Below are 13,005 nucleotides of genomic sequence, written 5' to 3'. Positions count from 1 at the left end.
AAGCAATGTCAGAAAATATTACTGTACTGAAAGAGTAGTAGATACAGGGAACAAGCTTCCAGCAGATGTGATTAGAAGCATGAATGGAATAAACATAGACCTATCCTAAGATAGAGATAAAAATGAAATACTATGAGGGCAAACTAGATGGACTATGTTCTCTGCCATCGATCCTTTATGTTTCTATGTCAATGGGTATCATAATAACCTTAAAGCCACACGGCTGAGAAAATTGAGTAAGATTGTGCGTTGCGAGACGCATAAATCTTGCAAGAATATGAACCCCATTCATATCCAATCTTTGGGCTTTCCCTCGAAACACCTTGCCCATTGTTTTCAAAGGATCCGCAAAACACATTGTATGGTGTGCGAGGAGCACGTGAGTGCGATGCGAGGTTTCCTATTGAAAACAATTGGAAACACTTGTTGATCCTCCGGCAAGGCTGAAGGCCGCGCCAGATGATTGCAACTGTATTGGAGTGAGGGGAGGTGTTTTTGACATAAAAACGCATTCTATCTATGGATGTTGGCGAGCACTAGAGATGAGCGAGCATACTCGCTAAGGCAAACTACTCGAGCGAGTAGTGCCTTATGCGAGTACCTGCCCGCTTGTCTCTAAAGATTCGGGTGCCGGCGGGGGAGAGCGGTGAGTTGTGGGAGTGAGCAGGGGGGAGAGAGTGAGAGAGAGATCTCCCTCCCGTTCCTCCCCGCTCTCCCCGCCCCCCGAATCTTTAGAGACGAGCGGGCAGGTACTCGCATAAGGCACTACTCGCTCTAGGAGTTTGCCTTAGCGAGTATGCTCGCTCATCTCTAGCGAGCACAATATGGGTCTGAGTTTCACGGTAAGTATTTTCAAATTTACTCCACAAAACAGCTCAACGCTATTCCAACATGTCATGTAGTTACATGAAAAAATGTTCAACATAGTCTGTAAACAAGTCTAAAAGGAACTTTTATTCTTAGTTTGTAAACATTAAACCAGTAGAAAATAAATTATGATGATTGCAAACATCCTTCAATGGGGTCAACAAGGCAACAATGGTATTTTAAAACTTTGCAAAACGTTAACGGGGGGAGGGGTTCTCTACCATTGTCTTATCAATGAAATGATTGGAAACGCATATGATTTCTTTTATTTCTATTATGTAATTTCAATTTTTCATTGTTTCTGGTTTTCAGATTATACTCCACAACTCCCTGATCTTGGGCATAACGGCATGATTGGATTTTCCTTTTACCCCTTGGAATTTGATTTATTAGACATTACTGTCCTTTGTATTTATTCTTGTTGATTAAATAGTGCCAGCATATTTCATAAGTGCTGCGCTCATAATTCCCTGTCCCCAAGAGGGTTCTAATTTCTTAAAGGGAACCTTTCAGTTCCTGAACCTTATTTAAACCTTTAACACATCTAAAGGTTTCAATCATGTCCCCTCTCTACTCCAGGCTATTTAAATTAAGTTCTTTAGGTTTCTACTGATAAATTTTGTTCTTGAGACCTTCCACAATTTTTGCAGTCCATCTTTGGACTCACTCTATTTATTCAATGTCTTTCTGTAGATGAGGTCTGCAGAACCGAATACAGTATTTCAAATGTGGTCTCACCAGAGCTCTATACAGCGGGATCACAATCTCCTTCTTTCTACTGGTTATATCTCTAGCTATACAGCTGAGCATTCTGCTTGCTTTACCTACTGCCTCTCAGCACTGTTGACTTATTGTGAAGCTGTCAAAGATCTTAATCCTGGCTAACACAGACCTGCTAATATCATGCTCAGACAAAAGATTCCCATTCCTCAAAAGTATTATTTAACATTTGGAAACATGAAACTGCAGGTTCCATTGTTTCGACAATTTACCCAGGAAAACGAAATAATTTTCCATGTTCTAGACATTATATCCCAGGCTTCTTCAGTTTGGTCACTGATGACAGCAGTAAGAATGTGCATTTCAATCCAGTATTCCTTAAATGGGTTCTCTAATTACAGGTCGTACCTGCCATGCAGACACCACAGCTGTCATCTATTCAAAAGTGTATGTTGCACCCATGGAGATAGCCATTGAAGTGAATGGAGCAGTGGTGCATATGCATGACAACCCACTGCCATACACTTTGGGATGAAACATAGCTGGGGTGTTAGCACGACAAGCAAAACCTGTCATGAGACAACCTGTTTAAGTTCTAGTAGCTTGTTCTAGTCTAGATTGTTTTTGTCAGCATGGTCTTGTTCCTATGGTTGTCTCTCCAGTCTTCTTTTCTAGCCTCTAGTTTTAGTCTGTTCGTTCCTTGTCTATCCTGGTTCATTGTTAAGCTTGCTTGTTTGACTTGTCTGGGTCCTACTGCCATCTTGTTTCAGGGACAGTATTTCAGACAAGGTTGTTCTACATCCGAGCGCTCCAAGCGGAGTATGAAGAACGCAGCTAGACAGCTGTGTTCTTCATACCCCTCCTGTGTTCAGGGAGCGGGATACAGCTGAAACAATAGTATCAGCTGTATCCTGCTGTGAATTCCTGATAAGGCTGATCGTTGTCTTTCAGCATGCTGAAAGACAACGATAAGCGACGGCTTAACGAAAACTACATGATGACAGTGCAGTTAGCCACAACGATTATCGCTTAAAAAGACGGCTTTTGAGAAATTTTGAGCGATAATCGTTGTCTCTAAATGGGCCTTTAATCTAGAATGTTATCTCCCCTGGCTGATGACTTTACAGGCTGTTTTAGAGACAATCTTTTAAAGTGGTTGTCCCGTGAAAGCAAGTGGGGTATACACTTCTGTATGGCCATATTAATGCACTTTGTAATGTACATTGTGCATTAGTTATGAGCCATACAGAAGTTATTCACTTACCTGTTCCGTTGCTAGCGTCCTCGTCTCCATGGTGCCGTCTAATTTCAGCGTCTAATCGCCCGATTAGATGCGCTTGCGCAGTCCGGTCTTCTCCCTGGTGAATGGGGCCGCTTGTGCCGGAGAGCTGGTCCTCGTAGCTCCGCCCCGTCACGTGTGCCGATTCCAGCCAATCAGGAGGCTGGAATCGGCAGTGGACCGCACAGAGCCCACGGTGCACCATGGGAGAAGACCCGCGGTGCATCGTGGGTGAAGATCCCGGCGGCCATCTTGCTAAGGTAAGGAAGAAGTCGCCGCAGCACGGGGATTCGGGTAAGTACTAAACATTTTTTTTTTTTAACACATGCATTGGGTTTGGGTGCGCCAAACGGGGGGCCTATTGAAAAAAAAAAAAACGTTTCGGCGCGGGACAACCCCTTTAAGTGTCTCTATCAAATACCTGCATGTAAAGTATAGGATATTCCAATCAACATCAGGCATGTTGAAGTCAACGGTTATTACAGTATCCCTCATTTATTGCCATTGCAGTTATTTCATCAACTAACACTTAGTTTAATAATCCTCAGTTTTTCTGAGAAGCCTATGTAAATCACACTAAACCTAATCTCAGTTCCCTCTTTAGTTGATGTGCCAACCGAAGCTATAATGGGACTTTGGCTGCTCATCCTACTGTGATGGCCAATGTACCTCTCTGCATCCTACTGTTGACACATCGTATTGGCATCCATGGCTTGTTGAAAGGTCTATGTACACCGGTTGATTGAATATTCCAAATCTTTTACATCTGTAGTGTTTTGTGAAGGTGTCTTGTGACCTGGATGCTTCTAGACTAGGTGAATTAGTTGCTACCTGCCCTGACTCATACCTGTTTCTCATATTGCAACAATTCAGCCAGGCCTGACCTCAGACTTGTATGACTACTCTTCTGCCTTATGCTTTGGAAATACGTATGTGCTTGTAATCATCTGAAGCCTATTCAGTGGTGTGAACTTGGAGAGAATTCATACCAGTGAAGGTGAAATACGGACAAATCCTTTGACTCTTTGCCCCCAGTTTAGCAGCAAGTCAAATCTGGTAGAAAAGCACGGGGTCTCCTAACATTTCTATGATACAGGCACTGTAAAGAAGAGTTATAAAACAAAATGATAGGGTGGTGTTGTCGGATATATGCCATTTTAGACTAATCTACTGTAATGCAAGGTAGGTTCTATCAGCTGACACGGTTTTTCTGCTTCCAAACAAAAAGGAGGAAAAAAGAAGACATTCTAATAGTTGATCAGCGAGGATCTGCCGGTTGGGATCCTTATTGATCAGCTGATCCTCCAGCCTGCTGTCAGTGCAGCGAGGCCGTTCGTCGTCACAGGTGGTCAAAGCCGGAAATGTAAAGACGGCTTCACTCCCACTGATATCATTTTAGTGATGCCTCCTATTACACTTCCAGTTACTCATTGTGGTCAGAGCTGGAAGTGTGATAGGATGCAGCTTTTCCATTGATTTCAATGGGAGTGAAGCCGTCTATTACACTTCCTGACCACTGATGATGACGTCTGGCCCGGCTGCACTAACAGCTTCCCGAAGGATCAGCTGATTGTCGGGGATCCCAAAAGGTAGATCGCCAACAATCACCTATTGATGACCTATCCTGACTATAGGTCTTAAGGATTAAACTTGCAATTCATTTATGTGTTTGAAGATATGTTTTATAACTGAACTTAAAGGGATTGTCGTATGATTATATGTTATCCCCTATCTATAGGATAGGGGATAACTTTCTGATCACTGGGGAGGATCCCTATCTACAGGATAGGGGATAACTTTCTGATCAAAAAGGGGAGTATCCCAAAGATCTCATATAGATGGAGGGTCAGTGGAGCATGTGCACCGCTGTTCCATACATTTCAATGGCACTCACAGAGATAGCAGAACACTTGAACTTGGCTATGTCGGGCAGTCCCGTCTAAATGAATGGAGAAGTAGTATAAATGCTCTACCATCTCTCCATTCACATGGGGACCTTCGGGACCACCATTCTCTGAATCAGTGGAGATCCCAACAGTCAGACCCCCACCGATGAAAAATGTATCTCTTCTCCTATGGATAGTGAATAACTTTCAACCATGCCATGACCTCTTTAAGTATATCTTATGTCTAAAACAGACATTTCTGAAAATATAATATAATTTGTTTTCCACATGTTTTCCTCCTGAATGTCATCTGAGTTTCTAAATTAAAACAGGGCTATGAATATTCCTAATAGGTTCCGCCCCTACACATATTCAGCAGCTAATATAAGTAAGGCTTATGAAATAAGCTGCTACTATCATATACACACATTTGTATATAACGGATTATGTTTTCCCAACAGAGCAAATATGAAAAAGTACTGATCATGTCGGTACACATTTTTCTGGCCTTCCCGTCACTAAGGCCAAATGCCCATGGGCATATTTGCACTGCAGGATGCAGAGCGGGCATTCGCCTCTGGATCCTGTAGCAAATACTGCCCATAGGACATGCTATGGAAAACGCTTTTCCATGCCCACGAGTGGAAATCAACTGCGATTTTCCACTCGCCGGGAGAAAATCGCAGCATGTCCTATTCCAGTGTGGTCCTTGCACGGATGGCTTCCATTGCAGTCACTGCGGTCCGACCCACAGTGAGTCGCAGCACATCCACGTTATTGCCGATGCGACTCTCTCCACTGTGCATATGCGGCGGCGCGCCAGCCCGGTACATCCGCAGAGCAGAATGAAGACAAGCTGAAAGGGATGCAGGGGTAAATGCTGGGGCACAAGGTCTGATTCCACTGCGAGATTTTGCAGTCGGAATCCGACCCGGCTGTGTGTATTCGGCCTTAAGCCATTGAGGAACACTATAGCCGACATCTTCCCAGCCACCAATAGATAAACTATATTTGCAAAGTAAATAGGGAGAAGATGAACTGAAGATTTAGTGCTTTTATAGCTTTGACTACATCATCACAGCTCACAGTCCTGTTAGAACTGTTCTGGACATTGACTGCTGACCAACAGCATCAGAGAAGGATCAAAGTCTTCTTTGAACAAATGAATAAACTTGCTCCTATAAACTAGATACTCATCCCCTTATACTTGTTTGTACTTACAACTGAGCAATAGGGCACTAAAGCAGGAGCCATGTAACCAAATTCTCCAATCAAGAGATGTTAAAAACTAACATTGATTATGAAGTGCTCTGCACAAAGTAGAGGGGTGCATGGAGTGAGCCTGTGAGTCCTGTTTCCCCATCTCGAATGCACTGACTGCTTTTCTTAAATGACCGGGTATACAGGAAAAGTGGTCAGATTGTTGAAGGGGAGAGGAAGCCAAATTCAAAGAAACTCACAAGCAAATAATCGTTCAGCAAGTATGGTGGTAATCCCCAAATGTAAATAGGTGTAGGGACTGAACAGTCAGATAGCAAACACTAGTTGACTGCATGAATAATCAATTATGCGAACATAACATAATGTTGAATCGTTACGAAATTGTGGTACATGTACGTGAATTGTTTGATCGATAGCCGATATGTAACTAAATAAGTGGCCAATGAGTTCGGAAGAATTATGTAGAAAATAACATTGTGTCAATGTATGGGCTCTTTCCCACGAGCATATATCGGCCAGCTGATATACGCTGTGATCTGATGCATTGTATTCCAAGAGATGTAAAAGCGCCCGGCCAGGCCAATAAAGTGCTGGGCGTTTTCACGGCGGGCCCAAAAGATAGTCCTGGAAGTATCTTTTGGGCCGGAATACATGGGAGCCCATAGCAGCGGCCAGAGATTGGAGGGAGTTTAGCAGCGTGGCTGCTAAACTCCCTCTCTCTGCTCTCCTCCCCCCGTGTAGACTCACCTTTGCTCTCCTTCCCACTGACTATTTGCAATGGAAGGAGGTGGGATGTGGCGGAGCTAATCACCGTTCCGTCCCGCCTCCTCCTATTGCTGGCTGCGGACAAGGTGCGGGACATGGGCGGAGCTAAGCTCTCACCGCCCCTTGTCCATAGCCATCAATGGGAGGAGGTGGGGCGGGGCGGCGCTTAGCTCTGCCCCTTCCTATTGCAAAGAACGAGCGAGTTGGAGAGCAGAGGTGAGCCTGCGATGCGGAGGGGGGGGAAAGGGGTGACTGCATGGCGACCTCAATGTATATGCGCCGGGAACTATGCCATCTGATTGGGCACACAAACGTTTGATTTGTGCGCCCGTTCACCAGTTTTAGCGTTTATCAGCCGGCTGTGAAAACGGTGGCTGATATTTGCTTTTGGGAAAGAAGCTTGTCTGTAATCGCTATTAAGTCGCTAAGGGAGCTATTAGATGAGCGTTGTTAATTTTCACGCAATAACGGTAATTGCCGGGCTGCACCTGCACTTGCAGTGCAGCCCAGCAATCATCAGAAGAATGTGTGCGCTAGTGGCAATCGCTAACACGTGTGTAGTAGCACCCTAAGGCCCGGCTCAGCGTATACTTCACATGGGTCTTGTACGTAAAATGCTGTACCAATCTGCCATTGGCGACCATGTTCCCGCTTACACGACCTGTGCGAGCAAGAAAAATTGCAGCATATCCTGTCTTGGCACATATTACCTGAGCATACATGGCAATGAGCGGCATGCAACCAGTACACAATGTCATTGCATACTAACTGCGTGCCGTACGTGTGTATCTTGTAGCCTGCATGCTGGGAGATACGCTCATGGGAGCCTGGCCTAAAAATGAGCTTATTGGTGATTGTTAATACCAATATTTACATATGTAAGTTGATGTGTTGGAAGCAAGGAAAATGGGCAAATGTAAGGAACTGTGATGACTAGATGACTGGATCGGAGTATCTCGAAAATGTCAAATCTTGTGGAATTTCAGGCATACAGTGGTTTCCACAATTAGTGCGAGGAAGGACAGTCAGTGAAATAGTGACAGGTTCATTGTCACCTAAGGCTCGATGATGCGTGTGGGAAACAAAGACTAGTCTGTCTGGTCCTAACCCACAGAACTACTGGTGCACAAATTGCTAGTATTACTTCCTGTAGTCATTCCTTTCTGATGCATCGTGGGAGTGTTAGCAGAGTTTAGAAAAAGTGAGCAGGGTGGAATCTCAGCATCTAGATGGTGCCTGATAAGTGTCAAACAGGAGGCTGCACTGTATGGAAGTGACTGCAATATACACAGGAGAAATGCAGAGTGTGAGAGGCAATCAGGGTGAGGGTGCTGGAGTGGCCCTTTACTGCTGGCTCTGAAATAAAGGTGTCAGAACACATAGGGCATCATAGTTTTCTGCATAGGGGGCTGTGTAGCTGCAGACTGTGCAGGGTGTAGACGCTGATCCCCGGTTCAATGCTAAAAGCACCTACATTGGGTGCATGTGTATCACAATCAGACCACCAAACAATGTAAGATGGTGGTGTAGTGTGATGAATGATGTTTTCTTTTACATTAAGGCCTCCTGCACACAGACGGGTCAGACCCCACATGTGGGATTCCCGCAGCAGAGTTCCACCCAGTGCCCAATGCGCATCTGTCTGCTGTCTTTTTTTCTCTACCGCGGATGTGCCGCCTGGCACTTCGCCGCGCATGTGCAGTAGGCAATGACGTGGATCCCACAGCACTTCAGCAGTGCTCACTGCGGAGGTGCCACAGGACGGACAGCTTCCATTGACTTCAATGGAAGCTGTCTGTGCATTGCCTGCACAGAATAGCAGCATGCTGCGATTTCTACTCCGTGAGCAGAAAATTGCAATCAATTTCCGCTCGTAGAGAAAGCCAATGGAAGCAGTTTAATGCTCTGTACAATGTACTGTTGGGAAACCTTGAATTCTGGCATTCATGCAGATATTTTGATGCATACCACTTAGCAAATCATTGCTGCAGACCAAGTACACCCCTTCATGGCAACACTCTTTCCTATTGAGGAACATGACAAATAGTTCAAGGTGTTGACTTGGTCTTTAAATTTCTGAGATCTCAGACCGATTGACCATCTGTGGGATATGCTGGAGACTAGGTCTGATCCACATAGGAATGAGCATGCCAACTATAGGACTTAAAGGATCTGCTGCCAACACCTTGCAGATACAACAGGACACCTTTAGAAGTTTACAAAGCCCATGCCTTGACAAGTTAGAGCTATTTTGATGGAATGAGGGGGACCAACACCATATTAGGCTGCCTGTCCACAGGCGACAGTTTATTGTGTTATCCACGGCGATAGCGTTGCTATGGAAAGTGCAGCCCCCTGTCCACGAGCGGAGAATCATGGGCTTACTGCAGAGACCTGACAGCTCTTCCCCTGCGAGGGAATATCGCTAGCAATATTCTGTCACGGCCATGGACAGGGGGCCTTAAGCAGATGGTTTCATGTTATGATTGATCGGTATCATTTACAATTGATGACTAGAGAGTGCAAGAAAGTGAGCTCGAAGTTATTCCACATTTGATTAATTGAGGAGCATTTTTCCAAAATGACTAAAGTCCATTTTTAAAGATTTTGTGCTTTAGGGCTCCTACCCCCTTGCGTTTTTTTTTTAAAGCGGTTGTCAATGGGACTTTCTAATGTTAAAGGGGTTGTCCCGCGAAAGCAAGTGGGGTTATACACTTCTGTATGGCCATATTAATGCACTTTGTAATGTACATTGTGCATTAATTATGAGCCATACAGAAGTTATCAGAAGTTATTCACTTACCTGTTCCGTTGCTGGCGTCCTCGTCTCCATGGTGCCGTCTAATTTTCAGCGTCTAATCGCCCGATTAGACGCGCTTGCGCAGTCCGGGTCTTCTTCTTTTCTGAATGGGGCCGCTCGTGCCGGAGAGTGGCTCCTTGTAGCTCCGCCCCGTCACGTGCCGATTCCAGCCAATCAGGAGGCTGGAATCGGCAATGGACCGCACAGAAGACCTGCGGTCCACCGAGGGAGAAGATCCCGGCGGCCATCTTCACCAGGTAAGTAAGAAGTCACCGGAGCGCGGGGATTCAGGTAAGCACTATCCCGTTTTCTTTTTTAACCCCTGCATCGGGTTTCTGTCGCGCCGAACGGGGGGGTTATTGAAAAAAAAAAAAAAACGTTTCGGCGCGGGACAACCCCTTTAAAACCGCATCACCAGTTTGTGCTTTGCGATTTTTGTGCAATGCGTTTTTCTGTTCAAAATATTTTTATTCGCATATTTTTACTGGCATTAACATACATTTGTCATTTGCTTATGGATTTGAATTGACTTGCAGTATCACAGACAAAGGTAAATCAATTCTTTACATTACAAGACTTTGGCTATGCGTCTTTTCTTTTCTTCTCCTTCCTTCCTAATTAGGCAGTTGAATATTGCCCTAACTTATCAAAACTTAAACTGTAACGAAAACATAATTGACGAACAGGGTGGTATGGGATAGGTGGGGGGGGGGGGAGGGGAGGGGTTAGGCTTAGGGAGCTGGAGGTGGTGGATCTCTGGAGCACGATTTGAGGTGGTAGAGCCCACCCCCGGGAAGAGCCACTCTCAACTTCCGGGAGCTTTCTGTGGTCTACCAATGTCTTTACGGGTGGCCCGTAGCTACCCAGACCTTAAATCGTTCAGAGGACCTGAATGTGGACCACGTCTGCCAGGTATGGTAGAATCTTTCCTGAGTTTCGCCCTCCTCCGCCCCCAGCTCGTCGAAGCGCATGAGGTCGTTTATTTCTTCTACCCACATCCCTCTTGAGGGGGGCGGGGGGGTCGTGGTTTTCCAGAGTCTGGGGATGACCCTTCTGGTTGCGAGTATGAAGAATCTAAGGACACTGTGTTTAATACTTTTGATAGTTCCTGGGAGGACTGAGAGGAGGGCCATCTCCTGCGTGAGTCTGAGATGTGACTTACAGATATGATTATATAGGTCAATAGTTTCCTTCCACAAGTCAGACACTCCCGGGCAACTCCACCAAATGTGGGACATGCTCCCTATGTCAGCGTTACATCTCCAACAAGTTGGTGGTGTCTGGGGGAAAATTTTATGTAGGTGGTCGGGAGTTTTGTACCATCTAGACAAAATTTTGAAATTTAAATCTTGTGCTTTACCAGCAGAGGACATTTTGTGACATAGTGTCCAGGCTCTCTCCCAGTCCTCTCTTGGTAGGCTGTGACCTAGTTCCTTTTCCCAGGCCTCTATGTATGCAGGGTTATGGTCCTCTGTCTCTTGATTCAGCATCAGCCTATATATGGATGAGATCATATGCCTCTGTGTGTTTGACGACATGGCCATTTGCTCAAAGGGCGTTAGCGTGCCCGTTAGGTTCACCCGGGGAGCCAGGGACCCCACGAACCCCCTCAGCTGAAAATATTGTAGCCAATAGCCGGGACGGGATCCTCTCTCATCTATGAGCTCAGTAAACGGTTTTAAATTCGTGTTGGACATTACGTCTCTAATTCTTGGTAGTGGCGACGTGTGTAAGCCTAGTATGGACGTGCCCTCTAGCGTTGTCTTGAATTGTGGATTTGTTATGAGAGGGGTTAGGGGGCCAGGGACTGAAACCATGCCTTTTTTTTGCCCGAACTCTGTCCAAGTCTTGAGTAACTGACCTACAAACGGGGAGATGTTGGGGATCTCTTTTATGAGTTTAGGTGGGATCCATGCTGCTCCTCGTAGGGTTCCCGGGACCAGTGCATGTTCCGCAGCAACCCAGAGCTTATGACTGTTGTCTTTAATTAGGTCTAGCACACAGTTTGAGAGACAGGCTTTATGATAGAGGGTGAAGTTAGGCAAGCTCAGGCCCCCTTTTTCCTTTTGTCTTGTGAGGAGCGAGAAGCGCATTCGTGGCTTCCTTCCTCTCCAAACGAACGCTGTAATGAGGGTTCGAAGCCGTTTTAGGTAGTAGTTTGGGAGTTTCACCGGGGCCGCCTGACATATGTAGAGGAATTTCGGTAGCGAGTCCATTTTAATTACGTTGACCCTGCCGCAATGCGTTTTTAACATTAGAAAGTCTTCTGCTCCAACTCCCGTGTGTGGCAGTGCTGGCAGCCAATGTCCATTCAGCTAATCGGCCTGGATCCTGAGTGGTGAACCCCGACTGATCAACTATTCATAACTAGAGATGAGCGAGTATACTCGCTAAGGCACTTTACTCGAGCGAGTAGTGCCTTAGCCGAGTATCTCCCCGCTCGTCTCTAAAGATTCGGGCGCCGGCGGGGAGGAACGGAGGGGAGATCTCTCTCTCCCTCTCTCCCCCCAGCTCCCGGCCGCAACTCACCTATCACCCGCGCCGGCCCCCGAATCTTCAGAGACGAGCTGGAGGATACTCGGCTAAGGCACTACTCGCTCGAGTAAAGTGCCTTAGCGAGTATACTCGCTCATCTCTATTCATAACCGATCCTGAGGATAGCTCATCAATAGTGAAGTTCCAGAAAACCCTTTTAAATCCAACTTTATTCACATAATAATACAATAATGGGCAGAACTAGCTTTTTAGTGACCACCTAACATGTGTCCTATGATCCCAGTACAATACTCAATAGAGTTTTTAAAACTCTTTTACTTGAGATTTTCTCTAAAGCAATTCCTTGTGACTTGAATCGTTTTGGAAAAACGCTCCTTAGTTCTATTTGCACTGAGATGTTGGTGACTTGAAAACCGTTCAGCTCTATCATTCCAATTCTTTGTGATTCAGTTTTTGTGACACAGCTGACCCGGCCTTGCTTTATAGAAATATCCAACACCAACATTTAAGAAATATTATTGTGCCCTTTCGGCTTTTACTTCAGTCATTTTTGGAGTCTTTTAGATATTTGATTCTTTTAAACATTCCATTTTAGGTGTTAAAATGTATCGTTGCATTCTTTACAATGTGTCAAAATGTATCATTGCATCCTTAACAATGCAGTGGATAGCACAGGCTGACTTGCTCTGGGGAGCTGTACGAAGTGGCTGCTTATAGGGTCCATACAGGATGGACTCACACAGGCAGTTCATGATCAGGTTTTCTTTTAGCCAACGCCAGGAATGGATCCAGTATAAAGCCTTATTTATTCTCATTTATGCACCCAGTGAGAACTGCTTGTGTGATTACAGCCTGTATATTCTCTGTACGCACCACGCTCAGGGTAGGAGGCGGTGGATGGAATACAATACACCCTGAAACTCTCAGCTGTGACAAGCGCTTCGTCGGCTTCCTAATGTAAACAAGAATGT

This window comes from Eleutherodactylus coqui, chromosome 2, assembly GCF_035609145.1.
Source record: "Eleutherodactylus coqui strain aEleCoq1 chromosome 2, aEleCoq1.hap1, whole genome shotgun sequence".
In the NCBI taxonomy this organism is placed as follows: domain Eukaryota; kingdom Metazoa; phylum Chordata; class Amphibia; order Anura; family Eleutherodactylidae; genus Eleutherodactylus; species Eleutherodactylus coqui.
Note: the sequence above shows the minus strand (reverse complement) of the source record.